We start from the raw sequence: 23674 nt of genomic DNA on the forward strand, positions 1-23674 counted from the left end.
AAGGCATAAGTCAGGAATGGGATGGAATACTCACCACTTGCCCATCCTGTTTGCCCAAGAGGACCATCCTGAACAAAACAGCCCATTTGATTGGCACCCCATCCACCAACTTATACAGCACCTTTTACAAAAATAGGACCTCCTAAAATGCTATTGATGAAATGTTGCTCCAGTTCACGCCAGCGGGTTCTTACAACCCTGCTGATGGTGTACCCCTGCCATCGGTTTCCTGGCGGCGAGGGGTACATTCAACGGGAAACCGCGTTGACAATGGCGGGACCATAAGACCCTGCCACCAGCGAGTGGCAGACAGCCTCTCACCACCACGAAACACACTGGGAAAGGGAGAAAAATCCTGCCTTATACATCCAACAGAGTACTCTTGAAGAGTAGACATCTTTTAGCATAGGAACTGTGGCATTCAGTTTGTACACAGCAATCTCACACATACATCAATGTGAAATGTCCAGAGAATCATCTTTTTGGTGATGATGATTGAGGGGTAAATATTGGCTCAGTAACTGGGCTTACTCTTATTCTTCTTCAAAACAATGTAACTGGATGTTTTACATCTATCTAAGAAGTCAGATAGGGCCTTGCTTTGACATCGCAATGGAAAACCAGCACCGCTGATAGTGCAGCACTCCCACCATACTACACTGGAGTGCCAGCTCCGACTTTTTGTGCTCAAATCTCTAAAGTAGAACTTGAACCCACAACCTTCTGACTCAGAAGTGAGGCAAAACTACAAAATGCATCATGGTGGACACTCAGCTCAGTTGGAGATGGGTATATAGAACCATAAGGAATTGATAATGAAATCGCATTGATGTCGAGTGTTCTACATTATAATACAACAGTGATTGTTATGAGAAGATGCCCCCCCCCCCCCATTAATGAATCGCATGAAGTGGTATAAGAGCAGTAATTCGGCACCAATGTCTGCAACAGATCTGTGCTTCTTTCACGTAGCACTGCACCAGAGATCCTAGATACTGCTTCTACAAAAATATTGACGCACAGCACAAAAGCCTCCTGGTATTTGGGGAGAGCCTTCGGGATTAGTTGCAGGTTTAGGTAACAGGTAGTCTTTATCCAGTGGAAGCTCACTGACTGGCTATGCAACCAGCTGTGTTTCACTCTGTGAGTTAGGAGAGCACCCAATTGTAGTATGCATGTGGAAAGAATACAGAGACATTCATAACATACAAAAGCCACTGAAGCAGATTAATATGCGCATCAGGGGCAATGAACAAAATTCACTTTGTTATGTCTTGCAACGTGCCATTCTTTGTGCAGAAAACAAAGTCTTTGATGGGAAAAAGGCAAACAAACAAAGTGACTGACTATATTGATGTGCGTCAAGGGTCCCTGAGGCATACACATTAAGGATGGTAGGGACCTACACTCTCACTGGTAGTGCTTGGCAGATGGTTGACTGTCCTTCCATATCTTGATGTACCATGCAGCACACATCAGTCACCGATTCCCTGGAGGGCCCGTGTCCACTCATGCACATCGTTTCCATCACGTTCAGGTAACTGTGCAGCTGCAGAATTCACAAATATTAATTATTTGTACAAAGAGAATAAGTTTTATTCAAAGTATTCTATAAAAGAAAATGCTAAATATTTTAAGTTTTATTGTTTAAAAATAAATCATTTTTCCCCACCGGTTTTGAAGACTCATGAATAGTGACCACAGCACAGTAATTTTGATGAGATTTTTGATGCATTTCAGAATGATCCCAGTGGAAAGAGCATTGCAGACACTTCACATTATCCTGAGATCTGTTCTAACCCAGAGGACTATGCTGTATACTGGAGATTTTCAGAACATTTACCATTTTCTTCCCATTAAAAAAAATAGCAAAACACAAAGATTTTCCTTCACCTATTAATCACCTTTAAAAAACTGCCATTTTTCACCCTTCTTGCTACCATTTTATCTTCTGTTTTGATGAGATAGTAACCTTTATAGCAATTCTAAACAAGGATAATAACCTGTTAAAATTCCAGAATAACATTTCTTTTTACTGAATACTACTACTTTTACCGCTGTCATTCAACAGAACAATTTCTGGCCTGAATTCCTTTTTTAAAATGAAGATATTCAATTCCAACATAAAGTCAATGATCCAAACTACTGTAAAATATTCAAGAACAGACAATTTTTATTCATTTATTGTACCGTATAATCTTAATTAAAGAGTAATATAGCAAACAATTGGGCAGCTATATTTTTCTTTGTGCCTCTGTTTCAGAAATGGTTATAAGCTTTGTTTAAAGAATGGCAGAAGCATGTTTTCTCTGAACACAATCAACAGTTTCTTAGTAAAAGAAGAATTGACTTGTTCTTGAAGTGTTGTTGGTATTAACATTGGGAAAGAATTTACAGCATCAAGTGTTTTAGGGGCTGATATTTACAAATTTATCAACACAGATCTGATAAATAACTGACAAAGTGAAATTCAAAGATTTTAAAAGCTATCCAAAACCTTAATATAATTGTCTCTTTAAATGGCCATAGTTGCCGACTTCTACCGGTGAATCTTTCTTCTTAATAAGGTAGGATAATGGTAAGGAAAAGCACAGCTTTACTATCAACCTGCCCCACAATGGTTGGACCATTGTGACGAAAGAACCATTTCCAACCCACCCCATTACCAACTATCGCAACCGTGTGATCTCCTGGGAGAACCAAAATACTCTGGATATGTCAAAGCCTCCCTGACCTACTCAAGTGATTGAAATCTGTCCAGGTGATATTTAATCTATAAAACCATGTATCTTCTATGTTATACGATCTCTGTCCGTTGTCAAGAACTGGTCCCATTCCTGCTTGAAGATCATCACACTGGCCACCAATGCATTCCGGAGGTTCACTACTCTCTGGGTAAAGAAGAATTGTCCAGCATCCTGTCTATTTCATGTCGTTTAAACACATGTACTGAATGGCTTTAATAATACACTCTGGTACTCAGTTGGCTTTAGCTTCAGCTTCTCGAAATTGGTCCTGTTGTGCCTGTCGCGCAGTCTGTTTTGGTCCTTATACGGTGGACAAATAACTGCGAGTAGACGTCTTGTAAGTACAACCAATATTTATTTAAGACATACAATCAATAATCACCCACCCAACCAACAATAAGTTATCTTTACAGAAAATACTAGAGCTCAAGTCCAATGCAAGACCTTGACTTAACTTTGTGTGACTGGCAAGTACCCAAGCAGATATTGGCCTTTATCTGTGCGCTGGTCTCGGTCGTCCTCTGTGTAGTCCGGTCCTTTGGTCTGGTCTGGCAATCTGGCTCTGGTCTTCCTTCCTTCTCGGGTGTGGTGGCTCTCCTCGTGCTGATCGGCGCTGGCGATGGTCACCGATGTTGTAGCCCGTTCGTGGGGTCAGAGAGAGAGAGAGATTCTTGGTTGTGCAGCACCCTTTATACCCCGTTGGGTTTTGCGCTCCTTTTGGCCATTGCCAATCAATCGATCAGGACTTGATCACCCTGATCAATAAAGTCCAATCGGGTGCTGCCTCACCAATCTCTGGCCATGTCTGCAGGTGCTGGGGGCACATAGGGTTCACACCTCCCTCCCAAATAAGGGGTTACGGCGCCCCTATGTCTGGTAGACAACCCAGTTTGACCAGAAAGTCTCTTTTGTCCTGGAGATGACCCATATCCTGTGTATTCACTCATCTGGGTTGCAGCCTGTTTAACTCTGTCTTTTAGGCTGCAGCCTGTCATTTTAGTTCTTGCCCAATTGTCCCAGAGTGCTTTACACATCGCCATTTTAGATGGCCCGTTTGGCCACAGTCCCCCCTTTGATCTTGAACGCGAAGCATGATGGATCACAAACGCAGGACCAGCATCTATCAGGAATTCCCCAGTCACTCAACAGTCAAGTAAAGCCCAGGCATTGGCATGCACAGTAATAATACATTCCTACAACATATTCCAGAAGCTACAGAGAGCAACACTCTACAAATACAAACAACCACATATTCTAAACCCCATTATTACAATAAGCTAGTTACCCACAAATACGGATAATCAGATATTCTAAACACCATTATTACAATAAGCTAATTATAAACCAACATTCAAACAAACATTAGAATAAAGTATTCGCAGATCTGAGGCACATTTTGGTAGTAGAATTTCCAATGGCTCATTAGTACAAATCGCAAAATGGCAGGCTTCCTGTAAACATTGCTCTATTGAATTAGAGGGGACCATGGTTCAAGGGTGGACCCTACGTTCTGCCTCTGGGTGATCCTCTTTTTCCATCGGCTGAATTGGACTGTGAGGATGATTAGGTATACCAGGGTGAACAAAATCAGTAATACCGCCAGGTGTGACATTATGCGAACAAATAGATGGATTTGGATGTTTGAGCCCCAGTTCCAAAGGTCATCCCTCCAAGAGGTGACTTTAATTTCTTTAATTCTCCTTTTCGCCTCTTTAGTCCGCTGTACTACTTTGGTGAAGGTTCTGAGGGCTGTAGCCAATTTTGCCCGAATCAGGTTCAATTCCTCTGGCAGGAGTTTTAGGCTTGTGTCATATTTCTCATGGTACTCCCCTAGAGTCTGTTGGAGCTTGTCAGTGGCGTTCAAATCTACCCTCTCCCTCTTATGAATGTCTATTAGTTGAATGAGGCCCACCCTGGCTGGTATGTCTGGTTTGATACAGAATGTAGTGTTAGTAATGTTACAATGTGTTGCGCCATACTGATATTGTTTCAGGGAGGTGGTGGGACAGATCTCCCTGTTCCCTTGTAAGCTACCCGAGTTATGTCTGTGTCCAGGCTTCTACTGAGCAATTTAGATTAGTGTTTGTTCTGAAGCCACACAGTGCGTGCTCATTCAAGTAGACTGGGTACGGGCATGCGATTATTTCATCAGTTTGCTGACATCTGTTCAGAGTAGTGCCCATGAGCCTCCCTTCTTTCTCCACTGCGTATGGTAAAGTGCCGTCGTGCCCTCTCCAGATATCCTCATGGATAGTCCCTATATTCTCCACTTCAAAGACCCTCAGTCCGACCCGGTCGTCAGTGATTATGGGGAGCCCTTTTATCATTCCCAGGGCTTTCCCTGGAGTGCCTTTGCAGCCGTCATTGAACCAGACTTTGGTCAACTGTCGCATCTGGCAGCCAGATAGCTCGGGGTGTTTCTTACCCGTAAATAAGTGTTCCATCTGTTTGTCACTAATCCAAGACGGAACTTGTCCACTGCGTACCTGCTCTAGGTTTTCCCTTAGCTGTTCTATCATCCACTGTCCATATGCACTACATAAAGTCCAGTTCTGTAGTCAGTCATCATCCTCTAATTTTTCCCTGATAATTTGATTGACTGTCTTGGCGTGTCCTTCTAACACAGCTACCATGTAGCTGCCGGCTGTGTTCCCAGTCAGTTCCCCTTCAGCATCTTGCTGATTGTCCTCATTGATGGAACTTAGTGTTTGTTTAACCTGTTGGGTCAGAACCCTAAGTTTATTGTCCAGGTCAGCTAAATCAAGGGTGTTGATGGTCACTATCCCTGCCCCGTATGCTGTGGCCATGTCATTGACTATCTCCCTCCTGGATCTTTCCTGTCTTTCATCCATTCCTACCTTCCGTCCTAACAGTCTGCGAGTTAAGTGGAGGTATAATCTCTCACATTGGGAAGAGCACCACTCTGGCAGTTGGGTCCCAGCTATATCCACCACCACAGGTACCAATTCATGGTGGATGTTGTCATACAGGGTTTTCCCTGTGTGTTTTAGTATCAATACATTCTGTGGTCCGGGGGTGGCTTCAGGACAAATCGAGTGGGATGGGTCTGGGGGTGGCTTCGGCCCAGTTCTTATTTCATACAATGCAATGTTCTCCTCGATGAGCGTCCCGGGGCACCGCTGCCCGAGCTCTAATCCTTTTTCTGGGCTGTTGACCAGACATCCAATTTCAGGGCACCCATTATTTGAAAATCCCCACCAATCCCCTTCTATGGTGACACTCAGATAACATTCAGTTGAACTGCCATTTGGTTTTCTGTATACCAGCCGCTGGTTGTTACACCCAAACATTATACTCTTCTCGGGGTGCACCCATAACACACCCTCCTCACATTCCCCCACGTCAGGTGGGGCAAACCACTCCTCTCATAGATCGGCCAGTCATTAATGTGTGGGGGGTGAACCCAGTAGAACTGGAAATGGTGTTACGTACTATCATGAGGGCAAAGGGAAGTACTGTATCCCATGTTGTGTTGTTTAGCTGCACTGTCTTTCTAATGATCCCTTTTAGCGTTCGGTTTATGCACTCTACGATTCTACTGGATTGTGGATGGTAGGCAATATGGAATTTCAGCTTGATGCTAAACATAGCCATAATGTTCCGCATCACCCGCCCGGTGAAATGTGTCCCTTGGTCGGACTCTATGCTGCGGGGAAGACCCCATCGTGTAAACACCTGCTGGGCTAATATCTTTGCGGTGGCCTTAGCTGTGTTGGATCTAGTGGGGAATGCCTCGACCCATTTGGTAAAAGTTTCTATTATTACCAGGATGTATTTAAATCCATTCCTACATGGCGGTAGTGGGCCGATATAAACAATTTGGAGATTTGTCCAGGGGCCTTCTACTGGGCGTGTGTGTCTTTGCTCCGCTTTTCTGGGGTTGTTCTGGGCACAAATTAAACAATTATCGATATAATGGGCAACATCATTGTGCAGTTCGGGCCACCAACATAATTCTTTTAATTGCTCGATTGTTGTCTCTATGCCCTGATGGCCATGTCCATCATGGTACTGGTAGATGAGCTGATTTCTGTCCAGGGTAGGGACTACGTATGTGCCTGCCTTTTAATATCAAACCATCCTGAATCTGTATTTTGTCTTTCCATTTCTCATATGGGGGCTGGGTAGACTCCGTCTAAAATTTGTTTTCGGGAACTGTCAGTGCGTTGTGCCTGGACCAGGTCGGCTATATTAATTTGGCAAATGGTCACAGCGATTACTCGCTCTCCTACAGGTGGCTGCCAAAACTGTCCCGTACGAGCACCGGCTTTGGCTAGTGCATCAGCCTTACAGTTACCAGGTGGGGAGGTCCTGTGGTGGCTTCCAACCTTAATAATCCCATATGTGTGCCCTTCAGTGGCCTGCAGAATGTATTTTAATAAGGGGGCTGATGGTAGGGGCTTTCCATCCGCAGACACGAAGCCTCTGGCTTCCCATAACGGTAGGAACTCAGTCAGGCTGTTGCACACGTACATACTATTGGAGTGTATGTTGGCAGGGGTTGGAAATAGGTCTGGGTGGCTCACTACGTATGTGACTGCTGCTAGTTCGGCAGCTTGAGCACTCAAATGGCTGGGTAGATTGAGGGCGAGTTCTATTAGTGGCTGTCCCTGTTGATTTTCTACATAAATGCCACATCCTGTGATTCTGGTCCCATTCTCTATGGTGGATGAACCGTCTGCATAAATTCTCATGGCTGAGTCTGTCCGTTGGGTGGCTGTCTGTTTTGTCCCCGATCGTCTCTCCTGTTGTTTTGGGATAAACGGACCTGTGGGGTCCTTGGTGGCTATAACCGGACACTCATGCGGATCTCCCCCATAATTTAAATTATCTGCCAGGAATGTGGGCACTTTAGTTAGCTTTACAGTGATGTCCCTACCCTGCAGTAGTCGTGTCCAACGGGCAGCGCGGACCTGGCTTACTGAGCCGTCTTTAAGGCGGCCATCCAGCAGAAGCTGGGTTGGGGTGTGTTCAGTGAGGACGGTTATTGGGTTCAGTCCGGTGATAGAGGCAAAATGCTGCACGGCCCAAAATACCGCGAGCAGGTGTCGTTCACACCCGGAGAAGCCCTGTTCGACTGGGTCTAAGCCTCGTGAGGCATAGGCTACTGGGCTGGTCTTCCATGTCTTTCTTGTAATAACACTGCTGAAAGTGTGTGGTCGGTGGCTGCAACTTCTAAGGTGAATGGTAGATCTGGGTCAGGGACTAGTAAGGCTGGCGCTGTGGCGAGGGCACGCTTTAAATCGGTTACTGCAGCTGTGTGCTGCACAGTCCACTTCCAGGTTGCGTTTTTCTTTAGCAATTCGGAAAGTGGGGCTGCCTTCGTGGCGAAGCTGTCTATATGGTTCCGACAGTACCCTACTAGACCTAGGAACAATCGGAGGGCACTCACATCTCGGGGCAGTGGAAGGTGCACTATGGAGTCTATCCTTTTCTGTTCAATCTCCCTCTTCCCATGGGTAATCACTGTACCCAGGTATATAACCTTGGGTTGCAGAATTTGGGTCTTTTTTGGGTTGACTTTGCAGCCTAATGAGTGGAGCAGTGCGAGTAATTTATCCAGCAATGTTATATGCTCCTCTTTGGTGTTAGTCTGTAACAATAAATCATCTACATATTCGACCAAGCACTTGGGTCGCGAAAACTTTTCTAGTCTGGTAGCTAGTCGCCTGTGAAAGGTGGACGGGGAATTATGGAAACCCTGTGGTAATCAAGTCCAAGTGTATTGCTGTCCTTGGAAGGTGAAGGCAAACTTGTACTGGCAAGACCGATTTAAAGGGATGGACCAGAAGCCATTACTAATATCTAGTACCGTGAAAAACTTTGCCTGGGCTCCCTGTCTCATCATGGTGACGGGGCTTGTGGCTACTGTGGGGGCCGTGAGTGGGGTAACCTTATTTAATTCCCGATAATCGACCGTTAATCTCCATGATCCATCTACCTTCTTCACGGGCCATATTGGCGCATTATTTGTAAAATGCGTACTGGAAGGTTCTTTGGAACAGTATGTAGATAGCCCGACTAGAGAGGGGGCTATACTGGACCTAGTTCTGGGAAATGAGCCCGGTCAGGTCGTCAAAGTTTCGGTAGGGGAACATGTGGCAAATAGTGACCACAACCCTGTTAACTTTAGGATAGTAATGGACAAGGATGAGTGCTGTCCTACGGGCAGGGTGCTAAATTGGGGGAAGGCTAACTGTAGCCGGATTAGGCAGGAATTGGTGGATGTTGATTGGGAGAGGATGTTCGATGGTAAGTCCGCGTCTGGCATGTGGGAGTCTTTTAAGGAACTATTAATAAGGCTGCAGGATAGGCATGTGCCTGTAAAAAGGAAAGATAGGAAAGGTAGGATTCGAGAGCCGTGGATAACCAGGGAAATTGAGGATCTGATTAAAATGAAAAGGGAGGCATACGTTAAGTCCAGGCAACTGAAAACAGATGAAGCTCTGGAGGAATACAGAGAGAGTAGGAAAGAACTCAAACGGGGAGTTAGAAGGGCAAAAAGAGGTCACGAGATGTTCTTGGCAGGCAGGATTAAGGAGAATCCTAAGGCATTCTATTCATACGTTAGGAACAAAAGAGTTGTCAGGGAGAAAATCGGACCTCTCAGGGACAAAGGAGGGGAATTATGCTTAGAACCCAAGGGAATAGGGGAGATCCTAAATGAATACTTTGCATCGGTATTCACGAAGGAGAGGGGCGTGTTAACCGGGAGTGTCTCGGAGGGAGGTGTTGACCCGTTAGAGAAAATCTCCATTACAAGAGAGGAAGTGTTAGGTTTTTTAGGGAACATTAAAACTGACAAAGCCCCAGGGCCTGATGGCATCTATCCTCGACTGCTCAGGGAGACGAGAGATGAAATTGCTGGGCCTCTGACAGAAATCTTTGTGCTTCTTTGGACACGGGTGAGGTCCCTGAGGATTGGAGGATAGCGAATGTGGTCCTGTTGTTTAAGAAGGGTAGCAGGGATAACCCAGGAAATTATAGGCCGGTGAGCTTGACGTCCGTGGTAGGGAAGTTGTTGGAGAGGATTCTTAGAGACAGGATGCATGTGCATTTAGAACGGAACAATCTCATTAGTGACAGACAGCATGGTTTTGTAAGAGGGAGGTCGTGCCTTACAAATTTGGTGGAGTTTTTTGAGGAAGTGACAAAAACGGTTGATGAAGGAAGGGCCGTGGATGTCGTCTATATGGATTTCAGTAAGGCATTTGGCAAAGTCCCACATGGCAGGTTGGTTAAGAAGGTTAAGGCTCATGGGATACAAGGAGAAGTGGCTAGATGGGTGGAGAACTGGCTTGGCCATAGGAGACAGAGGGTAGTGCTCGAAGGGTCTTTTTCCGGCTGGAGGTCTGTGACCAGTGGTGTTCCGCAGGGCTCTGTACTGGGACCTCTGCTATTTGTGATATATATAAATGATTTGGAAGAAGGTGTAACTGGTGTAATCAGCAAGTTTGCGGATGACACGAAGATGGCTGGACTTGCGGATAGCGAAGAGCATTGTCGGGCAATACAGTAGGATATAGATAGGCTGGAAAATTGGGCAGAGAGGTGGCAGATGGAGTTTAATCCGGATAAATGCGAAGTGATGCATTTTGGAAGAAATAATGTAGGGAGGAGTTATACAATAAATGGCAGAGTCATCAGGAGTATAGAAACACAGAGGGACCTAGGTGTGCAAGTCCACAAATCCTTGAAGGTGGCAACACAGGTGGAGAAGGTGGTGAAGAAGGCATATGGTATGCTTGCCTTTATAGGACGGGGTATAGAGTATAAAAGCTGGAGTCTGATGATGCAGCTGTATAGAACGCTGGTTAGGCCACATTTGGAGTACTGCGTCCAGTTCTGGTCGCCGCACTACCAGAAGGATGTGGAGGCGTTAGAGAGAGTGCAGAGAAGGTTTACCAGGATGTTGCCTGGTATGGAGGGTCTTAGCTATGAGGAGAGATTGGGTAAACTGGGGTTGTTCTCCCTGGAAAGACGGAGAATGAGGGGAGATCTAATAGAGGTATACAAGATTATGAAGGGGATAGATAGGGTGAACAGTGGGAAGCTTTTTCCCAGGTCAGAGGTGACGATCATGAGGGGTCACGGGCTCAAGCTGAGAGGGGCGAAGTATAACTCAGATATCAGAGGGATGTTTTTTACACAGAGGGTGGTGGGGGCCTGGAATGCGCTGCCAAGTAGGGTGGTGGAGGCAGGCACACTGACATCATTTAAGACTTACCTGGATAGTCACATGAGCAGCCTGGGAATGGAGGGATACAAACGATTGGTCTAGTTGGACCAAGGAGCGGCACAGGCTTGGAGGGCCGAAGGGCCTGTTTCCTGTGCTGTACTGTTCTTTGTTCTTTGTTCTTATTTGTGGATGCCACTCGTCTCAACACCCCCTGCTGTAATAGACTATCAATTACTTTGGCCCCCTCCCCCTCTGCCTGTCTGGGGAAGCCGTATTGTCTCTGTGGTTTTGGATCCGGCCCTTCAATTAACAACTCCCCAGGTATCTGGCCACAATCATGTTTATGCTGCGCAAACACCCCATTGTTTCTTTGAAGCACCTCCCTGATGGCCGGATCACTACTAATCGTTAAGGGATCAAACCAGAATTCCCCTATTGTGCCAGCCCTATTAGCATATGTCCCGACTGGAATGATTGATGGCGCTCTGCTAATCGTAGCCATCTGCCAAATGCATCGATTAGCTGGATCGAATGAAAGATTACATTTACTCATATAATCGGACCCCAGGATGTGTTCAGCGCTTCGGGGAAAGTCAACTAACACCACCGGATGGTCACACACCATGTTACCTAGGCGGACCTGTACAGGGGCTGTAATGCGTCCCTCCTGCATGTGTCCTGTGAATCCACTGAGTGTAATCGTGCCTGTAGTTGGCCCAGGGATGTCTGTTTTTAATTTTGATACATTTAGGATAGCTTGGGAGCCTCCGGTATCCCAAAGGAATTCTATGAGGTGGCCTCTTACCTCGCCGTTAACTAGGGGTCTCCCTACACTATCCCACCTGGTGCTACTGATCCAGGTTGGGGAGGCCGGGCACCGTCAACCTAGAGTTCCATGGACGGGGACAGTTGGATACAGTGATGGGCTCGTGTTTACGGTATGCATGGGGTGACCGGGACCTTCCATTGGTGGTGGGCGGTGTTCTCTCTCATACCTAGGAGCTGCCCTAACTGGTGGAGCCAGTGGTCCTGGTAGTCTCGGGGACCGCGTATTTGGTGGCTGGGGTCTCCTACAATCTTGGGCGAAGTGTCCTGGCTGATCGCAATTAAAACATGTCCCTCTATCTCTCCCTGGGGCTGCTGTGTAAGGTGGAGCTGTACCTCTCTGGTGTTGGTGATCCCCTCTCCCCTCATTTCTCCATACTGGACCCTGGCTAGCCCTCATCGGAACCATTCTCGCCTCCCTTTCTGACCATGACATTGGGGCTCCCTGAACTTCCTGTTGCAAGACTCAAGCTAAGCGTTGGAGAACCCAGGCTTCATTGTGTGTGGTCTCTGCAGGGTCAAAATTAGCGCAGGCTTTCTTGCCTTCCTCTGTGGTGTGCGAGACTAATGTCCTCGCCCATTTGGATGAATTGGCTTCATTCAATCTAGCCCGATCTAATTCCCCATACACTCCCATGAAGTGGATCCATAAACGACCGGCAAAGGCAGTCGGATGTTCCCCATTCCTCCGTCTACATTTATTTAACCCATCTACAGGATCCCCTTTATTAAATCCTACTGCGGTCAATATCGCTTCCTTAATTTTGTTTAAGGTTCCTTCCCCGACATTTTGAGGGGCCAGCAGGGCAGACCGTACAGACTTGCTTAAACACATGACTATCAGCTTCACCTCTTCCCTTTCATCTAGCCCATGCATTATCTTCTGCTGCCTAACATCCTCAAAGAAACTGTGTGGATCAGCCGATGGCTCAAAGGTTGTGATTTTATTTGCGATTTCGGCCAATTGTGCCACCGTAAACGGGGTTGTATATGTAACAGCTGGGCCCTGAGACTCTCCTACCCGACGTTCAGTCGTCACTGGGTGCATCGGTACTGGAGGTGAATCTGGGGGTGCAGTGGGTATGACTTCCCCTGGGAAAGATGGTGGTGGACCCCAATCCTCGGTTTGCGTAACGTAAAGTCTAGCATTCTCCTTTAACTCTCCCCAATCCGCATTCTCTATCTTCTCTTCCTCTACTGTCCGGAAGGTACACATAAATCCGTTTTGAACCGATAATAGGGATTCCAGCCGTGAAATTTCTCGCTGGCATTTGGAGTGGCCAGCGGTTGCCTGTCTCTGTTCTTTACTGGCTTGATGTAGCGCTTTTATTGCCGCCTGCAGATCAGTGCACTTAGCTTCCAATCATGCTACTGCCTGCTCGGCTTCACTTTTGGCCAAGACAGCACGCTGGGCGTCTTGGTAGGCTCTCTCATACTGGGTTTGAAAATTGCCCAGATGTAACAAATTTGCCTGGTTGGTTCTCCTTAATTCATCTACCTCTCTGTCCTTTTCGGCTCTTATTTGCTCTATCCTCTCCTGCTGTGTTCCCTTAGTTTCTTAATCTCCTCCTCCTTTTCCTCCTGTGCCCGCTTTGATTCCTCCAGTTCCTTATGAACTGTGTTTAATTCCTTTTCTGTTTCTAGCAGCTGTCCTAAGCAGCTCACAATGGCAATTTCTTTCTCACTTTTGTCTGCCCGTTTTCCCTGAACTTTCCTTAGATCATCCCAATACTTCTGCCCTAGGGATCCCGGTCCTGTCTCAGTATTGGCACAAGATTCTGCCCATAGGGGCCACCCTTTCTTCTTAATAAATTCCCTGATTTTTGTCTCCCATATGGGACACTTCTCTGTCTCTGTGCTGTTTCCTGCCATTCTATATTCAATGACAAGGGGTAGGGAGTTGATCGGACTGCGGGTACGGCTTTGGGCTATGTTCCGGTCCTAATTGCTCCGGATTCTGATGTAAACCTATGGAGTTTACCCTATCCTCCTTGTTAGTAACAAGGCATGCACAATAAGGCGTTTACACCTGTTGGCTCTGAGTTTTAAATAATCGTTTAATATAGATTCTGTGGGATTCGATATTGGAGCAACAAAGTTACTTCTTGTCGAGGTCCCGGTGGAGTCGCCAATTGTTGTGCCTGCCGCACAGTCTGTTTTAATCCTGATACGGTGGACAACTAACTGCGAGTAGACATCTTGTTAGTACAACTAATATTTATTTAAGACACACAATCAATAATCACCCACCCAACCAACAATAAGTTATCTTTACAGAAAATACTAGAGTTCAAGTCCAATACAAGACCTTGACTTAACTTTGTGTGACTGGCAAGTACCCAAGCAGATATTGGCCTTTATCTGTGCGCTGGTCTCGGTCATCCTCTGTGTAGTCCGGTTCTTTGGTCTGGTCTGGCACTCTGGCTCTGGTCTTCCTTCCTTCTCGGGTATAGTGGCTCTCCTCGTGCAGGTTGTTGCTGATGATGGTCACCGATGTTGTAGCCCGTTCGTGGGGTCAGAGAGAGAGAGAGAGATCCTTGGCTTTCGCGCTCCTTTTGGCCATTGCCAATCAATCGATCAGGACTTGATCACCCTGATTGATAAAGTCCAATCGGGGGCTGCCACACCAATCTCTGGGTGTGTCCCCAACGGCCATGTCTGCAGGTGCTGGGGGCACGTAGGGTTCACACCTCCCTCCCAAATAAGGGGTCATGGCACCCTTATGTCTGGTAAACAACCCAGTTTGACCAGAATGTCTCTTTTGTCCTGGAGATGACCCATATCCTGTGTATTCACCCGTCTGGGTTGCAGCCTGTTTGTCTCTGTCTTTTAGGCTGCAGCCTGCCATTTTAGTTCTTGCCCAATTGTCCCAGAGTGCTTTACAAATCGCCATTTTAGATGGCCCTTTTGGCCACAGTCCTGAATCTACAGTGATATTTGCACAATAAAACAGATCATTTTCTCATTCAACCTCTTCAGTAGCATTTCCTGCAAATTATAGGTGGGTTCTGTTTTGGCCTTACTTTCAATATTGAAGCTTAAAGACATAAAATAAATCTTACTATCATAATAATGATTATATAAATGCTTAAAAGTTGCTTCCAATATCAAACATCAAGTCACATCAACTATAATATCCAGCAGCAAGTAAATACATTAGTGTGCTATCTGGTGGACAGTTAAATTTGCTAGTTAAGGAACATGTATTACGTCAAGATATAACACCATGGCAGTTGAAACTACTTGAGCATTAAATGTGCTAACAATTCTCTCCATGGTATTAGAATTCCTGTGTACTGCACTGAGAAAACCTTTATATTTCCTCCTGTCTAAAAATGGTAAAATGGTTCACATTTAGATGAAAAATTGTTGTGCTGTGAGGTAAGAGGAGAGTGGAGCTAATTGGACAGCTTTCAAAGAGCCAGCACAGACACCAAAGGTCAAATGGCCTCCTGCTGTGTCCTATGATTCTATGATTCGATGTTACAAGATGAATGTAGGAATCTTTCGAGCATACAGGGAAGAGAAAAAAACCTTTTGGTGCCATGGGGCAGCACTGTGACACAGTGGTTAGCACTGCTGCCTCACAATGCCAGGAACCCCGCTTTGATTCCTGGCTTGGGTCATTGTCTGTGCAGAGTCTGCACATTCTCCCCATGTCTTCATGGGTTTCCTCCGGGTGATCCAGTTTCCTCCACAGTCTGAAAGATGTGCTGGTTAGATGCATTGGCCGTGCTAAATTCTCCCTCAGTGAACCCAAACAGGTGCCGGAGTGCGACAACTAGGGGACTTTCACAGTAACTTCATTGCAGTGTTAATGTAAGCTTACTTGTGACTAATCAATAAACTTTAACTTTATGTGATCCCTATTGACTCTCATCATGCCTAAACTACAACTTTAACTTCAATATGTCACAAAGGCAATAACAATTGTCCAAATCCCGCCCTGTATCATAAAGCTAAAAAAATGCAGTTCTTTTAATTTTTAAACAAAAACAATTTTGTACAAATTAAAGTTCAGAAAAGTAGAAAAGTACAGGACTTGTTGGCCATAGAAGGAGCATTCGTAACATGGTTTAACAGGTTGATAATCAGCTTGGGAAACCTTCCACTACTTCACCACCATTACCCAGTGTGTGTGAAGATATGCTAAAAATATACATAAGGCAGGATTCTCTGGCCATGCGCGCCCCAAGACCAGAAATTGCCACCCAAGTCCGATGGCTCACCACATTTTCTGCCTCGCTTGTTACAATTCCCGCGGCAGGCAAGACATTGAAACCTAGAAACAGGAGTAGGCCACTCGCCCCTTCAAGCCTGTTCCACCATTCATTTTGATCATGGCTGATTATAAAATTTAATATCCTGATCCCTTTAGGCCCAAGAGCTATATCAAATTTCTTTTTGAAATCAGACAACATTTTGGCCTCAACTACTTTGTGTGGTAGTGAATTCCACACATTCACCACCCTCTGGGTGAAGAAATTTCTCCTCACCTCAGTTCTAAAAGGTTTACCCTTTATCCTCAAACTATGACCCCTAGTTCTGGTCTCCCCCACCATTAGGAACATTCCTTCTGAATCTAACCTGTCTAACCTGTTAAAAGTTTATAAGTTTCTATGAGATCCCCTCTCACTCTTCTCAACTCCAGTGAATATAATCTTAACTGACTTAATCTCTCCTCATATGACAGACCTGCCATTCCAGGAATCAGCCTGGTGAACCTTCTATACTCCCTCTATAGCAAGGACCATCCTTCCTCAGATAAGGACACCAAAACTGCACACAATACTCCAGGTGTGGCCTCACCAATGCCCTATACAATTGCAGCAAAACATCCCTATCCCTATAATCAAATCCTATGAAGGCCAACATATAATTTGTCTTCTTTACTGCCTGCTGTATCTGCATGCTTATTTTCAGCGACTAATGCACAAGAACACCGTGTCACTGAGTATCCACCTCTCTCAATTTACACCCATTCAAGTAATAATCTGTCTTCCTATTATTGCTACCAAAGTGAATAACCTCACATTTATCCACTGCATCTGCCATGCATATGCCCACACAATCAGCCTGTATAAATCACACTGAAGCATCTCTGCATCCTCCTCAGAACTCACCTTCACACCCAACTTTGTATCATTTGCAAATTTGGAGGTAACACTTATAGTTTCCTTTTCCAAATCATTAATATATAGTGTGAACAGTTGGGGTGATTTTGGCCTTAATTTCAAATAGTGATTAATAAAACTACTTGATAATATGTTTCCCTGTATGCTTCCCTCATGCAGCTAGATTTAGAAATGATAAATTGATCTGACCCTGTTAATCTCATAACTCAGCAGAGAGCTAATCATATTAGTCAAGTCATCTAAATACCTAAGTTTCATGGGGTGGCACAGTGGCTAGCACTGCTGCCTCACAGCACCAGGGACCTGGGTTCGATTCCCGACTTGGGTCACTATCTGTGTGGAGTCTGCATGTTCTCCCCATGTTTCCATGGGTTTCCTCCAGGTGCTCTGGTTTCCTCCCATAGTCCATCTTTTAAATCCACGTTAAGTGGATTGGCCATGCTAAGTTCTCTCTAAGTATACCCGAATAGGCGCCGGAGTGTGGTGACTAGGGGATTTTCACAGTAACTTCATTGCAGTGTTAATATAAGCCTACTTGTGACTAATAAATAAACTTTACTTTTCAATATGTTCTCTTCAGAAGCACAAGAGAACTCTCACTGAAAGCACAGGCATAATTATTTACTGTTTGAAAGGAAGCATAGATATCGGGAAAGTAGATATAAAGTAGAACGTGTAGAAAATATTTCAAGTCAAGATTATTTAGAGAGCTTAAAGTTATAGTTATATTGATTAAGTTGAGCAGATGGACTAATAGCTTTTGGGATTTAATTAATATAAATAGCAAATTCTGCACGATTAAACTGAACTGATAAAATACCAATGAATGGTGAATTGTTTGTTTCATAAACCTAACACCTAACAGCGATTGTAGTTTCCACTGCATCAATTCAAATGTGTTGCAAGAGCCAAAAATAGAGGAAATACAGCCAGAGAAAATGAATAGCATCTTGGAGTGGTGGAGAAAGACACAAAACATTGTGGAATTGAAATATGCAATTCTTTTGTTCAGGTTTAGGGTTGAAATTATGAACGGGACTTGAAGGCAGGACTGGAGATGGACAGGTTCACAAATCCCCATTACCAGCGGGTGTGCCAATTGACTGGCATACGTGGATTCATGTCCACCTTTTCTCCTGATAGCAGGATCAGAACCCACAAACAAAAATTCAGCCCTTGCTCTCAACAATCAGTTCAGGAAACATCGAGGATGATTTGATTTTCTCCATCTTTTAAAGCTAGCTCTATTGCTAATTAGGAAAAGCAAAAGTTCAGCTAAAGCATATTTGACTTCCAGTTCAGTATAATTACCATATAATCACACATATAAAATCACGACCTTTTGTCTTAATAACTGTGAAGAAGTTGGACAAAATTTTTTGACTTAAAAAAAGTTCTACTCAGATGTCCCACTCTTTAATTTGACCATATAACGGAAAGTGTTTTTGTATTTGAGTGGTGTAAGTTTGTAATTTTCAGCTCGTTTTAAATCTTGCATTTCTGGAAACATTTTATATATGCCAATTTCTGTTAAGTGCTCTTTTTCATTTCTCTAATAACGATGGTCTGTTTTAAAAAAAAGCCCTTGTATGTTAAAATATGCACAACCAATTTGAGAAATAGTCATAGAACTGAGTGTCCTGAGTCTGTAATTACGATGGAACAAGCCTCAGTTAATCAAATCAGCAGCAGCAAAACCTTTCAAAGGTGAAGATCCAGAGAAATAAATTGAATACCTACAAAGAGCCACATGCTCCAAATATAATGGGCGGAATTTTATGGTCTCGCTCGTCCTCAAACCGTAAAATCCTGCCCAAAGTCAACAGACCTTTTCATTGTCCGCCCCTCGCCCGCTCCGATTCCCCTGGTGGACGGGGTGGTGAAATTCCGGTCATTATATTGGTATTTCCATTCAAATACACGTATAATGTGCAATAGTTTTGGAAAACAAGATAGTTCGTGTGATCTTTTTTAATGTTTTGCTTCCAATATTTATTTGAACTCTGGAGATATTGCCCTCATTTTCTCTCAGTCTATCTCCCTCACTTTTTACTCATTTATTCTATCTCATTCCTTCTCCTTTTACTTCCTCCTTCAGCCTTATTCTCTTTTCAGCTCTCTCATATTCCTTCTGTGCCTTAGTTCCTGTCTCTTATTACCTCTGCCATTTTCTTTCTTCCTCCTGCTAAAAGCTTAGTTGATTCATTCTTGTCTCATTATAACCATCTGTGACAAGATTGGGAACCTTTGTAAACTACTTCCTTAAATAAAAATTCTAACACCATGCTCATTACAGGAGAGAATCACTGGGAACAATCAACTGATAAGATAATTTTGCAAAGAATTTAACTTACTAAAACCTATGAGAGGTTCATGGAGCCTTGCTAAAATTAGAGAGATAGCCATCCATATTTTAAATTAAAAACCGAATTCCAATTAACACAGTGACCCAGAAATTGCTAGTCCATAGTTCCAAATTAATAGTGAAATAATGGCAAATGTCATTACCATCGTCGATATATTCCTATAAAATGGTGGCATTAGTGAATAATGCCAAGAATTGGAGAGGTCAGTGGATAGTTCTCCTGGTGGCACGGTGGCACAATGGTTAGCACTGCCGTCTCACAGTGCCAGGGACCCGGGTTCGATTCCCAACTTGGGTCACTGTCTGTGCGGAGTCTGCACGTTCTCCCCGTGTCTGCGTGGTTTTCCTCCGGGTGCTCCAATTTCTTCCCACAGTCCGAAAGATGTCCTGGTTAGGTGCATTGGCTATGCTAAATTCTCCCTCAGTGTACTCGAACAGGTGCCGGAGTGTAGCAACGAGGGCTTTTTCACAGTAACTTCATTGCACTTTTAATGTATGCCTTCTTGTAACACTAATAAATAAACTTTAAAAAGTAACTGGCTCTGAGTTGGTACATACTCTTGCAACTCGGCCAACGTTGTCTACCTGATACGCTGCAAGAAATGTCCCGAGGCATGGTACATGCATTGGGGAAACTATGCAGACGCTGCGACAACGGATGAATGAACACCGCTCGACAATCACCAGGCAAGACTGTTCTCTTCCTGTTGGGGAGCAGTTCAGCGGCCACCGGCATTCGGCCTCTGATATTCGGGTAAGCGTTCTCCAAGGCGGCCTTCGCGACACACGACGGCGCAGAGTCGCTGAGCAGAAACTGATAGCCAAGTTCCGCACACACGAGGACGGCCTCAACCGGGATATTGGGTTCATGTCACACTATTTGTAACCCCCACAGAGTTTCACTGGCTGTCTTGTCTGGAGACAATACACATCTTTTTAGCCTGTCTTGATGCTCTCTCCACGCACATTGTTTTGTTTCTTAAAGACTTGATTAGTTGTAAGTATTCGCATTCCAACCATTATTCATGTAAATTGAGTCTGTGTCTTTATATGCTCTGTTTGTGAACAGAATTCCCACTCACCTGAAGAAGGGGCTTGCAGCTCCGAAAGCTTGTGTGGCTTTTGCTACCAAATAAACCTGTTGGACTTTAACCTGGTGTTGTTAAACTTCTTACTGTGTTTACCCCAGTCCAACGCCGGCATCTCCACATCTGAGTTGGAAGGCCAGTTTCTACTCCAGGGCTTATTGGTTGTGAATGAACCCAGCCACTGGCGCAGGCAAGCCAGCATGCATTGGTACTTGTCCCCCGTCTGGATAGATGGGAAGGGTTAGTGCTAGGAAGGGCATCTGGTGATAACACCACCCTCCAAATCCAAAAATGATGGTTGATATGAAGGTGATCAATCAGCATTGTGGGAGCCCAATGTAACATGGGAAAAGCTGAAAAAAGAGGCACCACTCATTAGTGAATCGCGTTATCATTTGTTGGGACTTTAGTCTGGATCCATTTCTGAAATCCGGAATAGGACCATTTTGGCACTTCCCCACACACACCCTCCGCGCCCCCCCCCCCCCCCCCCCCCCCCCCCCATTGGAACCAATGCACTGGAGGGCAAACATTTCAGAAAGATCTTGGAGAGTCTGTCTCAGTTAATCTGTTATCACTGGGACAATGGTGAGATATGCGACTGATGAGGCCCAAAACATATTACATCAAACGATGCCATAGCAACACGATGCAGTTCATAAAATTATATTTAAAAATGCATGTTTTATATAGAGATGATAAATAATTCAATTCAGATGATAACCAATGAAGTTATTCCAAGCAATGGGCTTTGTGAGGAATAAGCGTTCAGGTTTTAGATTCATCATTAGATTATGTTGAACCAAGAATAAAAAGATACAGATGAATCCTAACTAGGTTTGTGATTAAGTCATAATCAGTGAAGATTTGTGAATCAGCAACAACATTTTGGTGATAACTGCAAAGATACGTTTCTAGAATATATAAAAAAAATTCAGATGTGTTAATTTCAAAGGTTGCCATTTTCTTCCACATAGAAATATAGAAAATAGGAGCAGGAGTAGACCGCTCAGCCATTCACGCCTGCTCCACCTTTCATTATGATCATCCAACTCAAGAGCCTGATCCCATCTTTCCCCCATATCCTTTAATCCCTTTCGCCCCAAGAACTTTATATAACTCCTTCAGGCAAACATGCAATGTTTGGCCTCAACTGCATTCTGTGGTACTGAATTTCACAGGCCCACCACTCTCTGTGTGATGGAAGGTCTCCTCATCTCAGTCCTAAAAGACTTACCTCTTTTCCTTATGCTGTGACCATTGGTTCTGGAACCCCCCATCATTGGGAACATCTTTCCTGCATCTACCTTGTCTAGTCCTGTTAGAATTTTATAGGATTCTATGAGATCCCCCTCATTCTTCTGAACTCTAGCGAATATAATCCTGACAGACTCAATCTCTTCTCATATGTCAGTCCCACCATGCCAGGAATCGATCTAGTAAACCTTTGCTATGCTCCCTCTAGCAAGAACATCTTTCCTCAGACAAGGAGAACAAAACTGCACACAATATTCCAGGTGTGGCATCACCTAGGCCTTGTATAATTGGAGCAAGATATCCCTGTTCCTGTACTCTAATCCTATTGCTATGAGGGGCTCCAGAAAAAGACTGCATGAAGCTCACTTATAGATCGTTCATCTTCTTGCGGCACTGCTGCCCTGTCCTCTTCTGTCGCAAGCTTGCATTCACCAGGGCTGCCACTGTATCCCAGGTCGGGGTGGTGATCTTGGTGGAAGACCTTCACCTGGAACGGGGGTAGAGTGCATCCCATTTCTACTCCATTCCATTGAGAAGTAGCGCGAGGGCTCCCTCTGAGAATCATGGTGCAGGCTTCCTGGCTGCCATCCTCTGCAGTCGTTGTAGAACAAATGCTGGGGAGCTGTTTATGTGCAGCTCCCCAGTTATTGGCGCGATTAAGTTCAGAAGTGGCGGGTGAATCAGAGGGGGGACACTATCGGTGCAGCGTTATTCTTGTGGCCATAAAAACCTTTGTCAATGATGCTTAAGATCCGGTCAGAAATTACACCGTAGCAGTGGGCGGGATTCATTCCATTCTTTCTGCCTGAACTGAGACTTTGCCAAATTCCGGTAAGATCGCCCATGATTTTTTCAAAAGGAAACCTAAGGTTAAGATCCCTAACTTGGAAAAGTAGTATGGGGGTAATGTTATTGGATTAGTAATCCAATGTGCCTGGATTAATAATCCAGAGAATGTGAGATCAAAGCGATCCCTGCATGAGAGTCAGAACAGAGCGCTAGGCTCGGAGCTTGTGGATAGCGTGGGCAAATTATCCCATGGAATGGTGAATTGGGGGGTGAGGGGGAAGAATTCAGTGGGAGTCCAAAAATTAGTTTTATGCTGGCATGAATTTACTGTGGGATCTTCCACTGTTGCCTGCCATAGCAGATTGGGAAATCTGCTGTAGGCCGATGTGAAACTGATTTGCATACATAAGAACATAAGAACTAGGAGCAGGAGTAGGCCATCTGGCCCCTTGAGCCTGCTCCGCCATTCAATAAGATCATGGCTGATCTTTTCGTGGACTCAGCTCCACTTACCCGCCTGCTCACCATAACCCTTAATTCCTTTACTGTTCAAAAATTTATCTATCCTTGCCTTAAAAACATTCAATGAGGTAGCCTCAACTGCTTCACTGGGCAGGGAATTCCACAGATTCACAACCCTTTGTGTGAAGAAGTTCCTCCTCAACTCAATCCTAAATCTACTTCCCCTTATTTTGACGCCGTGCCCCCAGTTCTAGTTTCACCCACCAGTGGAAACAACTTCCCTGCTTCTATCTGATCTATTCCCTTCAGAATCTTATATGTTTTTATAAGATCTCCCCTCATTCTTCTGAATTCCAATGAGTATAGCCCCAGTCTGCTCAGTCTGCCCTCATAAGCCAACTGTTTCAACTCCAGGATCAACCTAATGAATCTCCTCTGCACCCTCTCCAGTGCCAGTATATCCTTTCTCAAGTAAGGAGACCAAAACTGTACACAGTACCCCAGGCGTGGCCTCACCAGCATCTTATACAGCTGCAACATGACCTCACTGTTTTTAAACTCCTTCCCTCTAGCAATGAAGGACAAAATTCCATTTGCTTTCTTAATTACCTGCTGCACCTGCAAACCAACTCCTTGTGATTCTTGCACAAGGACACCCAGGTCCCTCTGCACAGCAGCATGCTGCAATTTTTTACCATTTAAATAATAGTCCATTTTGATGGATGACCTCACATTTACCAACATTGTACTCCATCTGCCAGACCCTCGCCCACTCAGTTAGACTATCTATATCCCTTTGCAGACTT

Source organism: Mustelus asterias, chromosome 16, assembly GCF_964213995.1.
Source record: "Mustelus asterias chromosome 16, sMusAst1.hap1.1, whole genome shotgun sequence".
Classification (NCBI taxonomy): Eukaryota; Metazoa; Chordata; class Chondrichthyes; order Carcharhiniformes; family Triakidae; genus Mustelus; species Mustelus asterias.